This window comes from Felis catus, chromosome X, assembly GCF_018350175.1.
Source record: "Felis catus isolate Fca126 chromosome X, F.catus_Fca126_mat1.0, whole genome shotgun sequence".
Lineage (NCBI taxonomy): Eukaryota > Metazoa > Chordata > Mammalia > Carnivora > Felidae > Felis > Felis catus.
The window spans coordinates 22001961-22024729 of NC_058386.1; the positions used below are offsets into that span (position 1 = coordinate 22001961).

General features: G+C 38.1%; 1 protein-coding gene across 5 annotated transcripts in view; it reads left to right on the forward strand.

Moving 5' to 3' along the window:
* Nucleotides 1-22769, forward strand: part of LOC101095955 (melanoma-associated antigen B18-like) — a 606992-nt gene that overhangs the window by 574516 nt on the left and 9707 nt on the right. Inside the window, exon 2 of one of the 5 annotated variants that reach the window (XM_023249202.2) lies at nucleotides 5484-5579. The exons of the other annotated variants lie outside the window; for them this stretch is intronic. The gene's annotated coding sequence lies outside the window, so the exon portion shown is untranslated. The remainder of the gene's footprint in view (nucleotides 1-5483; nucleotides 5580-22769) is intronic. 5 annotated transcript variants of the gene reach the window in all.

The following is a 22769-nucleotide window of genomic DNA, read 5'->3' on the forward strand; positions in this document are numbered from 1 at the left end:
GTTAAGTGTTGTTTCAGCTGAGCAAAAAGACCCTCTAGAACACACTCACAGCAGGAGCATAAAATCAAAGATTTATCACCAGTGAATTAAAAGAAAATTGTACACATTAATCAGTGTTGGAAGAACAGGATGAGCCAGACACTGTAGAGATACCCTCTCACTTTGTTCTCTTTTCCCCCGGGAGATTCACTGGAGGCCTGTGTGCTCACTTCTTAAACCCGGTTGGGTAACTGTGAGCAGGTGGGAACTGTCAAAATTGGGTTCTGCACGCAAAGCATACTAACCAGGCCACACAGGGAAAACTGTTTCTTCCATAATAAACGTTGGACTAGTACTATGTGGCCTTATGATTTCTTCCACCTGCAGTTTGCTGTATAATTCTTCCAGTGAGGCTCCTTGCAGACTTAAATATCTTCCTCCACATTTCAAAACAATCCCTGCAATCTGGAACAGGCATTGCCTATGTACACATGCATATGTGTGCGTGCACATACAAACAAAATACATAAACAGTGCTTTTACTTTTTAAAAATGTTAATCTCCTATAGCAGTATTAATATCTTTTTTTATGGATGATAAAATCGAGACCGTGTAAATGTAGTTGACCACACTGACATACTGCTGGCAAGTTGCCCAGCCTGGACTTAAACCCAAGTTTCTTGGTTCCAAAGGCTATACTGTCCCCGTTAATGCCACCTCAAGTGTCCCCAAAGGGTTTTTGACTCTGAAATTCTAAAACTTTGACTCCTTGTAGAGGAGAGCTTTAAATTATGCAGGATGTTGCTTTTTCGTAGTGAAGAGTCAAGGCAAGGTAAGAAGAAAGTGATTAATCAGGCATGGTGTAACCACTAAGGACGCTATAGATCTTAAGTAGTTGTAGGATCAAGACCAGTGTCATTACTTTGTGGGAGTTTTGTCTATCTGTTCACCATTGTATCTGCCTTAGTGATCCCATAAGCGAGAAACATATTCTCCAGCTCATTAAAACACAGTTGGCATGACCATATATATTCAAATGTATTCAAATAAATGTCTCCTGTCTTCACTTTTGACAACTCTCATGTTGTTGTTTTTTGTTTTTGTTTTGTTTTGCTCCACCAATAGAAACTGACAAAAGGACCTAGAAGTTTAGACTTTGCTAGAAGCATAGTTCTCCTAATAGACACACTTAAAGTTGCAAAGTTCTTTTTTCCATGGCAATCTTCTGAGTCATTGAGGCACTGGAACTTCTGCAAATTCCTTTTCGGTAGAGCACCGAAGCAATTCTGTGGCCAATTCTGTGGCCCTGAAGTTCTTGATAACTTACTTAATATAGTACAGAGTTTTTCTAAGGTGAAGCTTCATTTCTGAATTCTCCCTGTCCCTGTGTTTTCTCCTGTGAAGCTCTGAGTGGATATATAATACTTAACTGGTGCTGTAATGCTCTTCTGAGAAGTCAGGGACCTTCTGAAACTCCCAGGTTTCATCATAAAGAAGATTACAATAGATTTATTGTACATAGGAAGTGAGTTATGAAGTGTTTTCTGTTAGGCATCGTTTTAACAGAGAATCTTTCTTGAAAATTTGGTGTTGGCAGAAAAGAACACTCTCGCCTGAATGAACAAATTATTTTCTTGAGCAGAGATTTTCCCATAAACTCAGTCTTCCTTGAAGAGTTATCGATTTACTTCTTGGCTTATGAATCACTAGTAAGACTAAAGAAATCAAAAGGAAAATTAAAAACATATACTTCAAAGTGAACAAAGAATTGAATCTTTTATTTTTTATCCTCTTTGATATGACTGTGGTTAGAAAAAGCTCAGGAGCAGCTATGTGGCCATTATCTTAGTAGTTGGCGTAATCAGACCCCACCCAGAAAATAACTGTTCTCAATTAAAAGGTACAATTTGGACGATATATTATAGACATCGATGCCTGTTACATTTCTGGGATCTTAAACCTCTGTATTTAAATTTTTAAAAATTATGTTCATTTATTTTTGAGACAGAAACAGAGGGGTAGGGGCAGAGAGAGAGAGAGAGAGAGAGAGAGAGAGAATCCGAAGCAGGCTCCAGGCTCTGAGCTGTCAGCCCAGAGCCTGACGCGGGGCTAAAACCCACCAACCGTGAGATCATGACCTGAGCCCAAGTCAGACGCTTAACCAAGTAAGCCACCCAAGTGCCCCTCAAACTTCTATATTTAAATGTTAGTCATAATTAAATCAGGTAGTAGCTATGTTTAGTCAAAGGTCATGCTAAGTGTGCCACCCAGAACAGTCTTCACAAACCTCAAGAAGTGATGAAGAGGACAAGTTCTCACATCTCCTATCTAGAAAGCTTCACTGACTGATTTTATTTTTTATTTTATTTTATTTTATTTTATTTTATTTTATTTTATTTTATTTTATTTTATTTTATTTTAGTGTCTATTTATTTTTGAGAGAGACAGAGACAGAGCAGAGTGCAAACAGGGAAGAGACAAGAGAGGGAGACCCAGAATCCAAAGCAGTCTCCAGGCTCTGAGCTGTCAGCACAGAGCCTGATCCGGGGCTCGAACTCACAAACTGTGAGATCATGACCTGAGCCGAAGTCAGACACTTAACTGACTGAGCCACCCAGGCACCCCTGATTTCATTTTTTAAACACAATGGGAAACACACTGGTGGTTCTATTTCTTAAATACCGTATGCCCCTTCTGGCTTCAGGATGTGTACATACATGCTTTCTCTTTGCCTGGAACGTTTTTACCCACCTCTTGTCCTCAGGTCTTGGCCAAGATGACAGATCCTTACAGGGGGAGGCTTTCTCTGATCCAATTTTCCCACCCCCTGCCATTGTTCTTACAGTATTCATACTTGCCTTTATATTGTCCTTTGTGTATATATCCCACTTACGTGTTTGCTTGTTAAAATTCTGTGGTTCCCTTTGGCATATAAGGTGTATAAAGGTATTGCATCTCAAGTGTGGGTGGACTGACCATGATGCCAGTGACCTGTAGCTTCACAGGTACTTGCTTATATTGGCAAATTTATATTATTTTTTTCAAGAGGGCTCCCAAATTTATTAAGTACTGGGCCCCAAGAATCTGCCTTTGCCTTGACCACTAGAGCAGACACGCTTGAAGTACTCAAAGATAATTTTTAAAAGGATGATTTTCAGGCTCCTCTGGGCCCATTATTGGATTTCAGAGTTTATTTAAAGAAGGGATCTACTGAATTGAAACCATTAAACTTAAAACTTTTCCTTAATTACATTATGTTGTTTCAGTTTGTCTCATTAAATTAAAAATATTCTGAGCTTGGCTTTTTATTCATCTAGAAGACTTTAGTCCCGTCACATCTATCACAGTATTTGTAGTTTGTGGGGTGGTTTTTTTTCCTGTTACCTGGCTTTCCCTTACCTACGGTTGTCCCTTTTGATTTCTGAAGTACTTCCTGCTTACGTTTAACTTTTACATGGTTTAGAAGATGGAAGAGCAGATTAAAAAAACTGGTGAAAGGACTAGTGTAGGCAGGTTATCTGTATCTGGTCCAGGGAAAAATATTAAATCCCTGAGTTAAAATGCAGGCAGACCCTGAGATGGAGAAAATAGCATTTTTGTTCGGGTTGTTCCCTCTTCCCAAAATGACCTCACCTAGCTTCTCTGCTTGCCTAACTTTTCAATTCGCACAATCGCAAAGGGTCTCCCAAGTGTTAGCTCTGCTCCCCTCCTTTTCCGTGAGTTAGGTATTTCTAATATGTACTGCTCTAGCCCTCTGTAAGAAAAAAAAAAAAAAAAACTCCATCAGAGAGCACTCTCCGCACCCATTCTTCCTTTGGTTTACTTGCTGTTCCCCATGGAGAGATTATAAGCAACCTGAGAAGTGGAAGAGTGTCTTCCATTTCTAGATCTTCAGCACTGTGCAGAATGCCTGGCAGCTTGGACAGCTCACTATGTACTCGATGACCGGATGGTGAAGTAAATGAACTATAACTTGACTCTAGTGGAAGATGCAGTGGGCAGGCAAGCCTACAGGGAATGTAAGACTTGACCTCAAACCACCAAATAAGTTGACATTGACTTAGCGGAGAGGCATGCAGAGGAAACAACTCGAGAACAGGCACAGAGGCGGGAGTCAGCGTGTTGTGCCTCCAGAGTAAGGAGGCAGGAATATGTGGAGCTGAGAGATTATGTTGGGAAGTAGGAAATTTCATAGGAGTGGTTATATTTAAGGCCTTACACAGAAAAGAGAGCTCTTTGTTTTGGGCGTACTATGCAAAAGGGGAGCTATGACTGTTAGAATCCAAATGCCAGAGGAGGTAGTAGTCTTTTCACTGAATTTGCTAAGGCTTGCTGCTCTTGTCGTTTGTTTATTTATTTTTACTGAGACTGTGTGCTGCTGTAATTTCTTTTGATCTTGTTCCGTGTGACGTAACTAATATGGCTCGTTTGGACAGAACTGTTAGGAGCATTAATTAAAATTATTCCATTATACAAGCATTTAAAGCCAGAGAAAAACTTTGGTAATTGGAAAACCTTGGAAGACATGACCTTCAAACCATTCTTTATGCTTTAGCGTCACATAAAGATACTAAATGAGAAAAACAAGAACTATTGTTATATTAATGCCAAATAATATCTGTTTCAGTTAAAGGGCAACTATTATTTGAATGACTAAATGTGATGTGTTGCAGAAGAAAAATAGCCTTTCTTTCAAAGAAGTTTAGGGTTTTTTCCCTTTAAGATACTAAATGAAAATCTTGGTTATCAACTAAAATACAGGAGAGGAAAGGCTCTTTAAAATGCCTTTTAAACACTTTCTAGCATTAGAGAGTGTATTTAGTGAGAAAAAAAAAAGAGCAACCTTTTACTTAGCTGTCAGATTTTTAGAACCATGACTTAGAAACCTGAAGCTTCAAGGGCACCTGGGTGGCTCAGTCAGTTAAGCGTCTGACATCAGCTCAGGTCACGATCACACGGTTTGTGAGTTCAAGCCCCACGTCGTCCGGCTCTGTGCTGACAGCTCTCAGGGAGCTCTGATCTCCCTGTCTCTCTGCCCCTCCCCCACTTGAACTCCGTATCTCTCAAAAATAAATAGATGTTAAAAAAATTTAAAAAAGAAGAAACCTGAAGCTTCCACTTTTATCTTCTGAATGAAGTTGGCAACTTGATAAAAGAGGAAAAACTGATTGCATTCTACTAAAAAGAGTGAAATTTTAATCACATGTACTTGCTTTGATCACGTAATTTCCCATTAAATGAAATTGATATTTAAAAAGTTTTCAAGATGATTTTATTGTGCCTTTTATGTCAAAGTTTGGGGCCATATTTAAATTATCGAGGACTCATCCCCAAGTGCTCTGTCGTAGATGCTAGTGTATGGTCAAAGAGGCCTGACAAGCAAGTAAACTTAGAAATTTGAAAAGGCCATGAAGAGGCCTGAATTTCAGAAGTATCGTCCAAGGAAAGTTTATTTTTTTTTATACAAATTATCTTAAGTTACTGTTTTCTTCTCCCAAGAGCAGAAACTATGGCTAAGAGAGCAGAATACCAGAGGTATCATGACTCTGACATCTTGGGAAGGAGACAGCAGTGGTGGATTCAGCCATAAGGCAGGCAAGGTATTCTTCCTTCACTATTTCATTCATGAGACAATTAAGAGTACTCCTGGCTTGCTTTGATGGAAAGGTAAAGTTACACAAAAACTTCTGCAGAGGGGCGCCGGGGTGGCTCACTTGGTTAAGTGTCCGACTTTGGCTCAGGTCATGATCTCATGGTTTATAGGTTTAAGCCCCGCATCAGGCTTTCTACACGCAGCCAGCTTGGGATCCTTTGTCCCCTCCCTCTCTCTGCCCCTCCCCCTCCCCTGAGTGTACTTGCAGTCTCTCTCTCAAAAATAAATAAACATTTAAAAAAAAAACTTCTGCAGATAGGTTTTCTCCCAAAGGAGACCTAGGCAACTATAGCGGGTCTCCCATGGAGTCTCGGAACACATTTTTGCCCAAATATGCCTGTATTCAAGACAGCCGGGGCTTTGTACCTGCTGAAATTGCCAGCTTTACCAAAACAGGATAGTCCCAAGTTTCCCTGTGTTTCTCTATCTTCTGCTATGAAATAAACCACTTAGTTGCTTAAAACAAGAGCAATGTATTGTTTCTTAGAATTCTCTAGGTCACGAATTGAGGCAGGGCTTGGCTGGGCAGATTATCTGCTCTAGGTAACAATGGTGGTAGTTACACTCAGCTGCATTTGGCTGGTGGCTGAGCTAGTCTAGGAGATAGAAAACTTCACTCACGTGTCTGGTACCTCAGTGCCCTTCTACATGGCCCCTCTTTTTTCATCCTCCAATTGTATGGCATAATCTTCCCTTACATCATGAAGGCTGGCTTCCTGTCCAGAGAAAGCAGAAGATGCTTCTTCAGAGTTAGGCCCAGGACTCACACAGTGTCCAATCTGCTATATATATCCTGTTGGTCAAAGTAATCACCAAGCTGGCTCAGATTCAAGAAGAGAGGAAACTGACTCCATCTCCTCATGATGTGCATTCAAAAAGGGAAAGAATTGATGGTGGTCACCTTTGGAGACCAAACACTGTGTCTCTGAGTGGGTTACTTAGAGTCCCAGACTGGCCTTCCTTCTGTCCCCATAGTAGCTCTGGTGACCTCAAGCACATCTTCTGGCAATGTGGTACAAGCAAATCTAGGGCAATGTGGGAATTTAGAGTTGAACAGATCTAGAATGGAATCATGGTTCTACCTCTTCTCAATTAGGTAATGCAATATAATGAAAGCCCACTTGAGCAATGTGTTCTACATCTATGAAATTGGGATAATATTATTACCTTGGATAGTTACGGGAATTAGAGACTTACATGAAGAGATTTGCATATATCAGGTGCTGAAGAATGTCTGTTGTTGTTGTCGTTATTATTTTTATTATTAGGTGAGTGTTGGAGAATAGCTTTCTAGCATACTTCTTCCTAAAATCCTTTCTATTCAGAAAGCAAATTGAAAGACTAGTAGGAGATTGTGATGCTTTTCTGAGACACTCAACTGTGAGAAGCTCTGGCCTTCTTTTGTCAGGAGCCTCTTAAGTGGGAAGAAATCTTAGAGAATTAAGGATAAACCACCCATTCAGAATTTTAGGCTGATCTTGAAAGAGGTGAAGATTGCTGATCTTCACCCCATTTCAACATATGAATGGGATAAGCCCCAGAGAGGAAAGATGCAGGACAATATATTACAGACCTCCTATCAAGTGCTTTGGTTACATAACTCAAATATATAATAGTAATATAATTATATAAAGTAGACTTCCCTTATTGAAATACAATATATGATAAAAACATATGACATGTATACTCTTGTCTAATTTCTTACATATGTATGCATATACATATGCTAAAAGACATTCATTCTGTTAATCTTCCCAAAGACAATAATTTCTTATTTTTGTTATGAAAGAACATTCTACACAAGTAGCCCATCCTTGGGTCAGGACCAGCTTCATGGGCACAGTACCTGTGCAGTTGAGCAGGTGCCCACGCGTAGAAGGCTTCATGCTTGTTTTAACACCCTTCTCTTACCCTCTTGACATCCTTAGTAATATTTGAATGAGGGACCCTGCATTTTTATTCTTCACTGAGGCTGGCAAATTACTTAGCCAGTCCTGACTTCAGTATACTGTTAGCTATGAAATCATATAATTCTGATTAGAATTAATTTAATTTTTAATATGTTTATTTGTATGTGCATGTTAGTAAGTAGATACATGCATAAAATATTCATAGATAAAATGTCCATCATTCAACAAATAATTATTGAGGGTTAACTTGGTATGTATGTGAAGAATATATTACTTCATTATTTATCATTTTATTATTTTATATATTATTATGAGGAAGAGAGAAAGATCAAGAAGTTTTGTGATTCCTGAGACAGATGTTCCAAAGAATGTTACCTGGAAGCTCTTTATTAACTATTCAGAGGAGGGCCAGTGACAGATAGATGCCTTCTCCCCACGTGTCAACCCAGAGGTGTCTCTAGTGGCCCGCTCAGTTCTCTTGCGGTCACTCAGCCAAGAGTAATAATTTTACTGTCACAAGCATCATTTTAATTATGCAGAGTAAAGTGACTCAACTGCCAAAAGTAATGTTTATGACAAAAAACAACAGTTATTTTTTCTCTCTTTACAAATACAATGAAGTATGATAACAGTATATTCAGCTTGAGGAATGACAGAATTCTCTCTTTCTTTCTTTCTCTCTCTCTCTCTCTCTCTCTCTCTCTCTCTCTCTCTCTCTCTCTCTCTTTTTCTGTATGTGGTTTTAGAATTCATTTGCCTATGAATTAGAGTAATTACTTTATGTAGAAACAGTTTGATAAAAAAACATCAGATGATTTCCAGAAACTTTGATATTTTGAAACTTAAAGAGAGAAAATAGAAGCCAGTAGTCCAATTAAGTAAGTCATTAAAGGCTGTGATAGTGAGGGAGGTCTTAGGGCTTCCAATGGTTTTGAAAATATAAAGTAGTAAATCACATTTCATTTTATCCTCACAGAAGGCATCATGATGGCTCAGCCTCCATCACAGAGGTGGGATTACCAAATGTTTGCTTCTTAGTAATGACAGTCCTGATAAGAAAATTGGCAATCTTCAGCTTATTCAAAAATCCCAAGTTTTTATTAAGCCCAGTCAACAAATCTGCAGTTTGAATTCTATTTTTGCATCTCCCTGACAAATCCCTAATTAAAAATACAATAATTTTCAGTATCACACTAAGGCAGTGGATTACAGTTTATGCTTTCTTATTTCTAAATGTTAATATGAAATTCCAGCATCTAGAGAGTCCTCCCCACCTTTTATAAATGTTGATAAAGAATTTCAGAAAAACTAAGACTATAAGCAAAACCTCTGTATATATGTGAGAGCTTTGATGACAAAGGCCTATGGTATACACATACACACAAGTTTTTGTGTTGTTTATGAACAAAAAAAAAGTCTTAAAGAACTGCTGATGTTAAAACACTTCTAGCTACTTTACCATTTTCTTGGTGTGACAAATAGAAAACAGTTTGTGTCCTCGGGAATCCATAATAAAATCTCAAAGGCACATTGCATTTTGATTAAGGTCTGGATGGTGGATTAGAATCCTGCCGGGCAAATAAATATTCACTTCCCACCTCCCCTGCCCCCTACCTAGATGGGAAGAGTATATATCCATGATCCACTCACGTTGACTTTGGCCATGTAACTTGCCTCTGCCAATGGGATGTTAGCGGCATGACATAAACCGAGACTTGAAATGTGGCTTACGTGACTCTGGGCTCGAGCTCATTCTCTTCCTCCTGTACCACTGCCATGAGAAGAGGTCACCGATAGCCCCTAGTTCAAAGAGGATGGAGAGACACATGTAGCCGACTTGGTTCCCAGCTTCAGCTTGGAGCTGAGCCCAAAGTCAGCCAAGATCACAAAACATCAGCCAACCTGAAGAAGCATGAGAGAGAAATAAATTCTTGCTATATGCATTGAATTTGAGTTTTTTCCTTTTATACAACACAACTGTGACAATAGGAACCTGATTCAACCCACTATTCAAAGAAATACACAGGCATTTTTAAGCTCTTCCAGGGCAAACTCTGGTTCAGTACCTACCCAGGCAAGGTACATTAGATTCATTGCTAGAATGTTAAACGGAGACACCAAACAATATGAAATTAGTTGAGAATAACATTCTCTACAAAAATTATTTATGCAAAATTACTGTTTATTTTAAAATACACATAAATTTCAGTTATCTTCTATAATCAACAATATGTTCATACTGACATTCACCAAATATTTTTTAAGGACTATTATGCATTACTAGGCAATGTGAGGATCATATAGATTCCTAACCAGATGTGCACAAGGAGTGGTCAAGAGTTCAATAAGGCAGAAAAAAAGATCTATCTAGGAACTTTCTGACACGTTCTCCTCCTTACTTTCATCTCATGTTGTTTTCATTTGGCGTCTAACCTCTTTCCTGCTGACTTGGCTATTTTCAGAAGTCTTACTACTATTACTGTTTACTGCATTTCTCTACCTCTTTTAAAAAAAATTAATATTTGTTTATTTTGAGAGAAAGTGAGGGAGGGGCAGAGAGGGAGAGTGAATCCCAAGCAGGCTCTGCACTGTCAGCACAGAGCCTGATGCAGGGCTCGAACTCACAAACTGTGAGATCATGACCTAGGCTGACATCTAGTCAGACGCTTAACTGACTGAGCCACCTAGGTGCCCCTCTACATCTTTTTAATGAATTTCTCTTTTTACAGCATTTTAACTAAAGCGTCACCAAGAAGAAAATTCTAACCTACCTTTCTAATTTAGGGCAATTTGGTTCTAGGAAATAGGAGAAAAGAATGGTAAAATACTCAAATTTTTACCACTGTGCTCTGTAAAATGTATATTCTATCAGCTTCAAATCACTTAGCTTCACTGTGCCTCATTTTCCTTTCTCATCTGTTAGATGGGGAAAAGAATAATGTATAGTCAGACTCCTCAGCACTGACATGATCTCATGAAGTGTGTGAAAACGCTTAAGTAGTGTAAGCCATTTCTTTCTATTTATTTAGAGCCAGTTTTCAGCCATATCAAGTTTTCTTCTTATAAAAACAAACTTGCCTTTCACACAATAACGTATCTCTTGTACAGCATCTCCCACTAAATAAAAATGCATTTCTTTTTTACAAAAGCAAGGAAACAGTTTTGTATGGAAAAACTTTTTTCTAAAATTCTAGCATCGCTATTACGGATTTACTTGTGTGTGAGTTTATTGCTACACAATAAACTCCAAATGGCTCAAAATAGATCTTGTCAATGAATAGATTGCTCTTATGACTGATATGTTCACACTACAGTTTTGTTTCATGAGCTATGTATGTTGTTTTGTTTTATTTGGTTTTGTTCTTTCTTATTTCTCCATGATGTCTTTGTTTGAAGTTGATGTGTCTGATTCAACTATAGCTTGGTCATTCCCAAGTGACTTTTCTTGGTGTTTGTCTTTGGGTTCTTTATCCAGTCATCGGTCGAATAACCAGAAAAAGAAAGGAAAGAAGAATGTTTCATTCAAATAGTAAATGATTTGGCTTAGTAGATGTATAAAAAGGAATTGTTGGCTGAAACCGTTATTGAAATTTTTAAACATAATTTCTGTATTATATACTTCTCTGTATATATTTAGTTATCTATATATCCTATACCTCACTGCTATGGATATTTCAGAGCTTTCTTTTTTTCATTTTTTAATGCTTGTTTAGTTTTGAGAGAGAGAGGAAAAAAGCATGAGTGAGGGAGAGACAGAGAGGGAGACAAGATCCAAAGTGGGTTCTGTACCGACAGCAGAGAGCCCAGTGCAGGACTCAAACTCACAAACTGTGAGATCATGACCTGAGCCAGAGTCAAAGTCAGGTGCCTAACCAACTGAGCCACCCAGGCATCCCTCAGAGCTCTCTTACTCTTTAAATTTGTTTATACTTTTAAAAAGGTCAAATCATGAAAATGGAGTTTCAAAAAACTCTCCACTTGCTAACATAAAACTCACATTGAAAGACCTAGATTAAAACTAAAGTTTAATAGGAAATACTTACCTTGATTTAAAAGCCCAATGTCCTTTTAATGACTAATTTTCTTCAAATGACAACAAGTGTACACATGCCTCCCTAGTTACCACAACATTAAATGTATGTGCAGTAGAACCAGAAATAAATCTGGAGAGATTTTCCTAAGTATTGGAAAGGCATGACTCTCATAAGCAGTGAAGAAGTTAATCACTTGAAAGCTTGTTGATTTGTTCAGACAAAATACATTTTTATTTTTATTTTATTTTACTTTATTTTAATTTTGGAGAGAGAGTGTGAATGGGAGAGAATGGCAGAGGGAGACACACACACAGAGAGAGAGAGAGAGGGAGAGGGAGAGAGACGCAGAGAGAATGCATGCACACAGAACCTGATGCAGGTCTTGATTCCACAACCCTGGAATCACGACCTGAACCGAAATCAAGAGTCAGATGTTCAGTCGACTGAGCCACCCAGGCTGCCTGAAAATAAATTTTTAAATATCATACTCATCCTAATGCTGAGCCTGGTCTCTTACATTATACATAATAGGATTGCAACAGTGCCCATAAACCATGTACCACTGAAAATAGAAAAGGACCTCCCTAATGCAAATACCAAATATTACACATTAATCACATTATGCTTTGCCATCAATTTTGCATTTACATGTAAGTACAATGCACATAGCCATTTTCTTTTGAATGAATTTTAGGTGCATTTAAAAAATACATTATGCTTATGGACACTGACATTTTTAAAAGCTGTTCAAGTTGAAATCAAATTAGAACAAACCAGTTGATACTCATTTTAATCAGAACACAAATGGCTCAATGTAGGAGAAGCCAGTATCGAGTTGGTCTACTTTGCCACCGTAATGTGCATTAAATGTGCTGTCCTTCACGCAGCAACACAATGCTACCATTAACAGAACATCTGCTTTGTGCTGTTTTTCAAATGTGACAGTGAGGTTTTTCTGAAGCACATACACCATAGAACTTAATTTCACCCAGTTCTCTAGATACCTTTACTAGAGGTACTGGGTATATAAGTTAAACTCTTCACAGAATGTATTTATTCATTACTTTATTATGCTTGTAGTTTCACAATATTCTGAGTGAATTAATGTATTCATTACCACCAAATGAGAACTTACTATCCCTGCTAATTAAGAGTAAAAATGTTTATTGGGTATTCATAGGAAGGGTAAGCTCCGGTACCAAAATGGTAACAATTTTTATGTATATTAAATAGAATTATGGGTGCTTAAATTCTTTTCTAGATACTCTAAGTCTTCTCTAATGGGTAAACTTCTCTACCCATTCTTTAAACGCTGGCTTGCCTTCATATTTCTTATCTCACCCTGTACTCTTTTCCTTCTCATTCATGTTCATTGCTTCCATTTTCAAATACCTGCTCGTGACTTTAGATGTGCATCTCAAGGCCAGACCTCTCCTCTAACATTCAACTTCACATATTTCTGCTTACCTGATATCTTGCCTTGAATATTTACCAAAGGTGCTTCAAACAGAACCTTTTTAAAATTGAACTCAAATTCATACTTTGAAATTACATACATTCTTATTTCAAGTTTTGGTAAATTGTACACTGGTAGAATCCCCAATCTCAGCAGGTGACGCAAGTGTGCACACACGTGCACATGCCAGGGATAGAAGCAGGCATTTTTGACACCGTTTTCTCCTATACCATCCATCTGCAAACTGGCACGTAAGTCCTGCAAATTCTGTTCATATGTGGCCTTCTCATCTAGGCATGGTTCTCCATCTCCAGTGTCACAATCTTGCAATACTGTACAAGTATCCAGAATTCTTTCTCCTACATGTTTATTTAAAGTTTATTTGAGAGGGAGGGAGGGAGGGGGGGAGAGAGAGAGAGAGAGAGAGAGAGAGAGAGAGAGAGAGAGAGAGAATGAATGAATGAATGACAATGAATCCCAAGCAGCCTCCAGGCTGTCAGCAGGTGCCTGACAATGGGGCTCGAACTCATGAACCATGAGATCATGACCTGAGCTGAAGTCAAGAATCAGAGGCTTAAGTGAGCGAGCCACCCAGGTGCCCCTTCCTACATGTTTTTGTTTATTTGGTTTGTTTTGTTTTTGTCTTGTTTCTGTTAATCTGTTTTCTACATTGCAGCCACATAGATCTTTAGAAAAAGCATATGCTCAGGTCATGCCCCCGCTTTAATACCTTCAACGGTTTTATTGTCACCTGACAAAAAACCTAGACTCCTTACTACTCTTGCCTTTGATTTCCACACTCAAACCAAAGTGGTCTTCTTCCAGTCTGTTATGAGTGCAGCAAGCTTATTCTTCAATCATACCCTTGAACAGGCAGGTCTCTTATGGAACAGTCTTCAAAACTTACTCCACTTTTGTTATTCTAACTCACATTTATCCTTTTCCTAGACAAAATACTAATTCTTCAGGACAGGCTTCCCAAACTTATTGAATCAAATAATATCTTACTATTTTTATCTCCCTGTCCTTTACCTTCATAACCTTGAACAGTTTGTAATGTCTCTCTCTCTCTCTCTCTCTCTCTCTCTCTCTCTCTCTCTCTCTCTCTCTCTCTCTCTCTACTGGATTTATACTTGTCTCTGCCACTAAATGATAAGCTTCATGAAGGCAAAGTCTGCCCATATTTTGTTCATCATTTTCAGCTCCCAGCACAACCCATAGCCTAATTCTTTACAATAAATAACTGTTGAGTTAAGGATTGTGATATTTTATATTCAGAAAATATTAAAGTGGGGATGAAATATATGAAGTCTGGTTGGTATTCAAAGTGCATAGAATCAGATCATCTTCATTTGCTATAAGAATGCATAAATCTGACTTTGAGATTCCGCTTCTGATTTGAGTAAAAAAAAGCAACTAATTACCTATCTGATAAAAACAACATAGTTTCTCCTAAATAAGAGAGCTAAGCTAAAAGCATATTTCCTAAGGGTCTTTTCAACTGCATGCTCAAGGTAGTCCTGTCATGAAAAATGCCCTTATAATAAATATCACATTAATTGTTTTCTTATGACGACTGTAAGCCTACTTTAGAGTTGAGACCACTTTTTTAACCCTCATTTTGATTATCAGAATTTTGAATGTTACAAAGAGAAAACAAAATAAAAGGTAAAAAGAGAAAAGTATTGGATAAGGTTGATTACATACAGCACACAAAACTGAAGAAGGTAGCTTATCCACTATCAAGGAGTTTTTGCCTCTTCTGACCAGAAAAGGAACTCTTTTGACAACCTCTCTGTCTCTCATTCATTCTAAACCTTTGCTCTTTTTATGACTTTGGTCAAGTTCCTCACTATAGTAAACAGGAACTAAATACACAAATGAAAGGTTTTTTTTTTTTTTTTTTTTTTATCTTGCAAGCTTCCCTGTCTTCGCCTGTATAATCTTATTACTAAAACCAACACCACAGGCTATGTATGATGATGCACAGAGCACACTTCCTTGCATGTCGAGGTTCCTCAGTAAATAAGTAGTTCTGATTACTTTCATTTAAAAATATTTGTCTTGCTTCCCTACACTTTCCCCTCATATCTCTGTGACTCAATAGTAGACAGATGCTTTAGAGAATGGGTGGGGACACCTATGTACCCCATCCCATAACTCAGTGACACCTTAGATCTAAAAAGCAGTCTGGGAAACTAAGCTATTTACATTTTTCCAGTCACAACCACTTCTTTCTTAGGACACATCTCATTTGTCTTGTGGTAGTTGGTCATTTGTTTTTCCATCTCTTCTTCCCTGACCCCTGAGTGTATGTGCACGCACTGAGAGCCTTAGTTCCAACATGCCGCTAAGAGTGAAAATACAAAGAAAACAAATGAAAAACAAACCCCAACCTCTTAACCCATCAGATTTTAAATGCTCCAGATACCCTGGTATCCATTCAGAACTTTCAAACAGTATTTTCTTTGCAGGTAAAAATACACTCTTTTGACATACAACCAGAATAACCAAATAACCAAACTTTTATCTTTGCTTGGCAGGCATTCTTGTTTTCCTTAATTTCAAAAAGATATTTCCAATAATCCTTCTTCTAAAGATAAAATATACAGGCTCGTAGTGTTTAAATGAGCTGAACTTACATCTTTGGTAGGCATCCTTTTTTTTTTCCTCCTTAAATCCCTATAATTTTCCCATTATCAGCCAAGGAACATTTTAGCAACTACCTGGTCAGAACTTTGATGGTGATGATGATGATGATGATGATGATGATGATGATGGTGACGATGATGTTATTTCTTTGGTAAATTACTCCTTTCCACGTGAATTAATGGCATTTCACTTTGAAATTCCTTCTATAGTACTTATGTACTTTCTGTAAATTGTAAATTTCTTTTCCCTGGGGCAATGGGGTGGCTCATTCAGTTAAGTGTCCAACTCTTAATTTGGGCTCAGGTCATATCATGGTTATGAAATTGAGCTTCTAGTCGGGCTCTGCACTGGGTATGGAGCCTGATTAAGAGTCTGTCTTTCCCTCTCTGCCCCTCCCCCACTCACATTCCCTCATGAATGAGTAAATGAATACATAAACATATAAATAAAAATACATATAAATCCATAAATAAATAAAGTCATTTTCCCTTTGTAGTAAGCACCAGAGACTGACAGTAAATACTTAAAACAGGCTAGTCCACCAACCTCTCAGAATAGATTCTGAAGCCTTAACAGACCAGGGTATGGTCATGTTGAGAGACATGATGAAGGTGAACTGTCATCAAAGCCCAGGTGTCCCTGTTCCAGTTAGTTTTCCATGCATCACTCCTCATTTTGGTATATGACCGCTGCTATACCTTTGAATAGTAGGATGGAAGGGTAATTTATTGCTTCTTACAGTTAAAGTTACTGTGATGGAGTGAAGAATGAATAAGTTGTAAACCTTGTGGATTTGCACTTAGTGCACTGAAGACGTACAGGAGGGCTTATTCATTACTGCACACTCCATTATTGGCATGGTGCTTAGCCTTACACGTATTTGTTAAATAAATGACAAGCAGAAAGAGGGTAGCTGCTGAGTTGATAACACATGAAGACATTAATGATGAAACAACAGACAGCTTAAGTTCAGTGTCTGAATGCAGCCTTTCACTTTGGGAATTAGAAGCCTCAATTTTGGCTATTGTGCCACATATCCCATTTAAGCAGTTGCCTGATGGATGCTAACAGCCATCAGGTACCATTGTTCCAAAGAAAGTAAAAAAACAAAACAAAACAAAACAAAACAAACTATAACATTAGAGACTTGAAAACCTTTTGTTCTAAATTTGGTACAGTATATGCAACTTGGGAGTTCCAGCTACTGTTTTGGTCAGAAATTCTATAATCATTAATTGTTCTGGGTGTGACAGGCAGAATTTTATGATTACCCCCAATAGTTCACACTCCTATATAATTTCCTTTGAATATGATTGGATGTCACTCCCATGATTAAGTTATGTTACATGGCACAGTTGACTTTAAGAAAGGAAGATAATTCTTGGTGGACCAAACCTAATTAGGTGAGCCCTCAAAAGGAGCAAGATTCCTTCTTCCTGGGGAAAGGGGCTCAAGTGCTAGGGATTCTACATAAGGGAGATTTTCTACTGATGGCTTTGAAAATGGAGAGATACCCATGACCCATGGGCAAGGAATGCAGTCGACTTCTAGGAGCTAAGAGTGGTCCCTGACAGCGGGCAAAGAAACAGAGACCCCAGCCTATAGTGACAGATTAACGCGGTTCTGCCAACAACCTGAATCTTGAAAATGGATCCTTCCCAAGAGATCTCCTGATAAGAATGCAGCCCAGCCAAGACACTTTGAGAGTGAGGATCTGAGCAGAGAACACAAATGAGCTGCACCTACACTATTGACCCATAGATCTGTGACCTAATAGATGGGCGTTATTTTAAGCCACCGACTTTGACATAGTTTGTTATGCAGCAATGAAAAACTAAGGTACTGCCTATCTCAAAGGACGGATCAATACTGATCTTTAAGACTTTCTCAAAGTTTGAATCCAATAAATATTTCTAAACAACTAGTCAGTTGTAAAACTTAGGAAGTATTTTCTTATATATACTTTTATTTTATCATTCCACCAACTCAGTAAAAAGAATATCCTTCTCCACTGTATATTTCTTTTAACATAATCTCATATAGAGTAATTTTATAGCTCAAGATCACAAAGGCAGACTATGGAATAATGCCTAGAATTTAAAGGCGAAGTAGGTGAGGAGTTAAGATGGCAGAGAAATAGGCGGATCAGATTTCCCTGGTCCCTCAAACACAAACGTATTGAGGTCAGATCACTTGGAACACCCAGGAAATCAATCTGCAGAGTGGCAGAAGGATCCCCACAGGTGGAGGGAGAAAGCTTGGTGGGATCGATGGTTGGTTCACCAAACAAATCAAAGCACACCTGGTTGAAAGTCCAAATGCTCCACCACTACAAGCAAGGAGGAGCTCTGCAGAGGAATGACCAGTGGAATAGAGTGGCCAAAACACAACAGAGTACACACAACATACTCCAAAAACACTTTCTGAAGTGCCAGGCCTTGGAGAGTCTATGACCCCTTTTTAATATAGTAGTACTGGCAGGTGCAGGACATATAAAAGCTATTAAAACATGTAAGAGAAACCTAGCCAAAATAACAAAATAGAAGAATCCTCAAAAGAAAATTCAAGAAGAAATGACAGCCAAAGAATTGTTCAAAACAGATAAAACAATATATCTGAACAAGATAGAACAACAGTCATAAAACTAATACCTGGGCTTGAAAACATACAAGACAGCAGAGAATCTATTGCTATGGAGATCAAAGACCCAAGAAATAGTCACAATAAATTAAGAAATGCTATAAATGAGATGCAAAATAAACTAGATACAGTGACAGCAAGGATGGAAGAAGCAGAAGAGAAAATAGGTGAAACAGAAGATAAAATTATGGAAAATGATGAAACTGACAAAAAGAAGGAAAGGAAATTACTAGATCATAAGAGAATTAGCTAAGTGACTGCATAAAATGAAACAATATCCATATCATAGGAGTTCCAGAAGAACAGGAGAAAAGGTCAGAAGGTTTATTTGAACAAATTATAACTGAGAACTACCCTCATGTGGGGAAGGAAACGGGCATCCAAGTCCCAGAGGCACAGAGAACTCCCTTCAAAATCAACAAAAATAGGTCAACACCATGACATATCATAGTGAAACTGGCAAAATACAAAGGTGAAGAGAGAATTCTGAAAGTAGCTAGGGACAAACGGGTCTTAACCTACAAGGGTAGACACATAAGGGTAGTAGCATACCTGTCCACTGAAACTTGGCAGGCCAGAAGGGAGTGGCAGGAAATATTCAATATGCTAAATAGGAAAAATAGGCAACCAAGAATATTTTATCCACCAAGGCTGTCATTTAGAACAGAAGGAGAGATAAAGGCTTTTCCAGACAAACAAAAACTAAAGGAGTTTATGACCACTAAACCAGCCCTGAAGGAGATTCTAAGGGGGGCTTTGTGAGTGGAAAGCAGTAAAGACTACAAAGGACCAGAGACATCACCACAAATGTGAAACCTACATATAACACGATGGTAGTAAATCCAAATCTTTCAATAATCACTCTGAATGTAAACAGACTAAATGCCCCAATCAAAAGACATAGGGTACCAGAATGGATAAACAAACAAGATCCATCTGTATTCTGACTACAAGAGCCTCATTTTAGACCCAAGGACATCTGCAGACTGAAAGTTAGGGGGTGGAGAACCATCCATCATGTTACTGGATGGCAAAAGAAAGCCAGAGTAGGTATACTTACATCAGACAAACTAGATTTTAAAACAAAGACTGTAACAAGATGAAGAAGGGCATTATATAATAATTAAGGGGTCTATCTATCAAGAAGAGCTAACAATTGTAGGGGCACCTGAGTGGCTCAGTTGGGTAAGTGTCCAAGTTTAGCTCAGGTCATGATCTGACAGCCCCCCCCTACATGGGGCTCTTGGGTATGAGCCCCATGTAGGGCTCTGTGCTGATAGTTCTGAGCCTGGAGCCTGCTTCAAATTCTATGTTGTCCTGTCTCTCTGCCCCTCTCCTGCTCCACTCTGTCTCCCTCTCAAAAATAAATAAACATTTTTTAGAAGGTTAAAAAAATAATAAATAAAAAGAAGAGCTAACAATTGTAAATGTTTATGCCTCCAAAGTGAAAGCACCCAAATGTATAAATCAATTAATCACAAACATAAACAAATGTATAGATAATAATACCATGATTGTAGGGGACTTTAATATTCCACTTACAGCATGGGAAGATCACCCAGGCAGAAAATCCATAAGAAAACAACAGCTCTAAATGATATTTTGGACCAGGTGGACTTAACAGATATAATCAGAACTTTTCATACTAAAGCAGCAGAATACACATTCTTCTCGAGTACACATGGAACATTCTCCAAAATGGATCACATAATGGGTTACAAAACAACCGTCAGCAAGTATAAAAAGATTCAGATTATACCATGCATATTTTCAGATGACAACACTAAGAAACTTGAAATCAACCACAAGAAAAAATTTGAAAAGCCCCCAAATACATGGAGTTTAAAGAACATCCTATTAAAGAATGAATGGTTCAACCAGGAAATTAAAGAAGAAATTTAAAAATATATGGAAGCAAAGAAAAATGAAAACATGACAGTCCAAATCCTTTGGGATGCAGCAAAGGCAGGCCGAAGAGGAGAATACATTGCAATTCGTCCCTGTGTCAAGCAAGAAAGGTCTCAAATATACAACCTAACTTTACACCTAAAGTAGCTAGAAAGGCAGTAGCAAAGAAAGCCCAAAGCCAGCAGAAGAAGAGAAATAAACAAGATTAGAGCAGAAATAAACAATATAGAATCCAGAAAACCAGTAGAACAGATCAGTGAATCTAAGAGCTGTTTTTTTAAACAATAAACGAAATTGATGAACCCCTAGCCAGACTTCTAAAAAGAAAAGAGAGAGGATCCAAATACATAAAGTCACAAATTAAAGAGGAGAGATCACAACCAACACCAAAGAAATACAAACAATTATTAGAGAATACTATGAAAAACTACATGCCAACAAACTGGACAACCTGGAAGAAATGGAAAAATTACTATACACTCACACACTACCAAAACTCAAGCGGGAAGAAATACAAAATTTGAACAGACACATAACCAGCAAAAAATTGAATTCATTATAAAATTTCCCAATAAATAAGAGTCCTGGGCCAGGTGGCTTCCCAGGGGAATTCTACCATATATTTAAAGCAGAGTTAACACCTATTCTTCTCAAACTGTTGCAAAAAATAGAAACAGAAGGAAAGCTTCCAGACTCATTCCATGAAGCCAGCAGTACCTTGATTTCAAAACCAGACAAAGATGGCACTAAAATGGGGAATTACAGGCCAAAATCCATGATGAACATGGATGAAAAAATTCTCAACAAGATACTAGCAAATGGAATTCAACAGTACATTAAAAGAATTATTCACCATGATCAAGTGGAATTCATTCCTAGGCTGCAGGGATGGTTTAGTATTCAAAAATCAATCAGTGTGATACATCACATTAATAGAAGAAAGGATAAGAACCATATGATCCTGTCCATAGATGCAGAAAAAGCATTTGACAAAATACAGCATCATTTCTAAATAAAAATCCTCAAGAAAGTCAGGCTAGACAGAACATACCTTAACATCATAAAAGCCATATATGAAAAGCCCACAGCTAACATCATCCTCAGTGGGGAAAAACTGAGAGCTTTCCCCATGAGATCAAGAACACAACAGGGATGTCTACTCTCACCACTGTTGTTTAACATGGTGTTGGAAGTCCTAGCCTCAGCAGTCAGAAAACAAAGTGAAATAAAAGGCATCCAAAATCCAAAAGAATAAGTCAAACTTCACTGTTCACAGATGACATCATACTCTACATGGAAGATCTGGAAGACTCCACCAAAAAACTGCTAGAGCTGATACAGGAATTCAGCAAAGTCAGAGGATATAAAATCAATGTACAGAAATCAGTTGCATTTCTATACACCAATAAGGAAGCAACAGAAAGAGATAACAGAGAATTGATCCCATTTACAATTGCATCAAAAACCATAAGATACCTAGTAATAAACCTAACCAAAGAGGTAAAAGATCTGTATGCTGAAAACTATAGAAAGCTTATGAAAGAAATTGAAGACACAAAGGAATGGAAAAACATTGCATGCTCATGGATTGGAAGAACAAATATTGTTAAAATGTCGATACTACCCCCAAAAATCGACACATTCAGTGGAATCCCAATCAAAATAGCATCAGCATTCTTCACAGAGATAGAACAAACAATCCTAAAATTTGCGTGGAACCATAAAAGAGCACAAATAGCCAAAGTAATGTTGAAGAAGAAAACCAAAGCTGGAGGCATCACAATCCCAGACTTTAACCTGTATTACAAAGCTGTAGTCATTGAGGCAGTATGGTATTGGCACAAAACCAGACCCTATATCAATGTAATAGAACAGAGAACCCAGAAATGGCCCCACAAATGTATGGCCAACTAATCTTCAACACAGCAGGAAAGAGTATCCAACGGAGAAGACAGTCTCTTTAGCAAATGGTGCTGGGAGAACTGGACAGCCACATGAAAAAGAATGAAACTCGACCACTTTCCTACACCATACACAAAAATAAATTAAAAATGGATGAAAGACCTAAATGTGAGACAGGAAACCATCAAAATCCTAGAGGAGAAAGCAAGTAGCAACCTCTTTGACCTTGGCCGTGGCAACTTCTTACTGGACATGTCTCTGAAGGCAAGGGAAATAAAAGCAAACATGAACTATTGGGACCTCCCCAAGATAAAAAGCTTCTGTACAGCAAAGGAAACAGTCAACAAAACTAAAAGGCAACCAACGGAATGGGAGAAAGTATTTGCAAAAGAAATATCAGATAAAGGGTTAGTGTCCACAATGTATAAAGAACTTCCCAACCTCTGCACCTGAAAAACAAATAATCCAGTGTAGAAATGGACAGAAGACATGAACACTTTTCTAAAGAAGACATCCAGATGGCAAACAGACACATGAAAAGATGCTCAACATTGCTCACCATCAGGGAAATATAAATCAAAACCACAGTGAGATACCACCTCACACCAGTTTGAGTAGCTAAAAATTAAGAACTC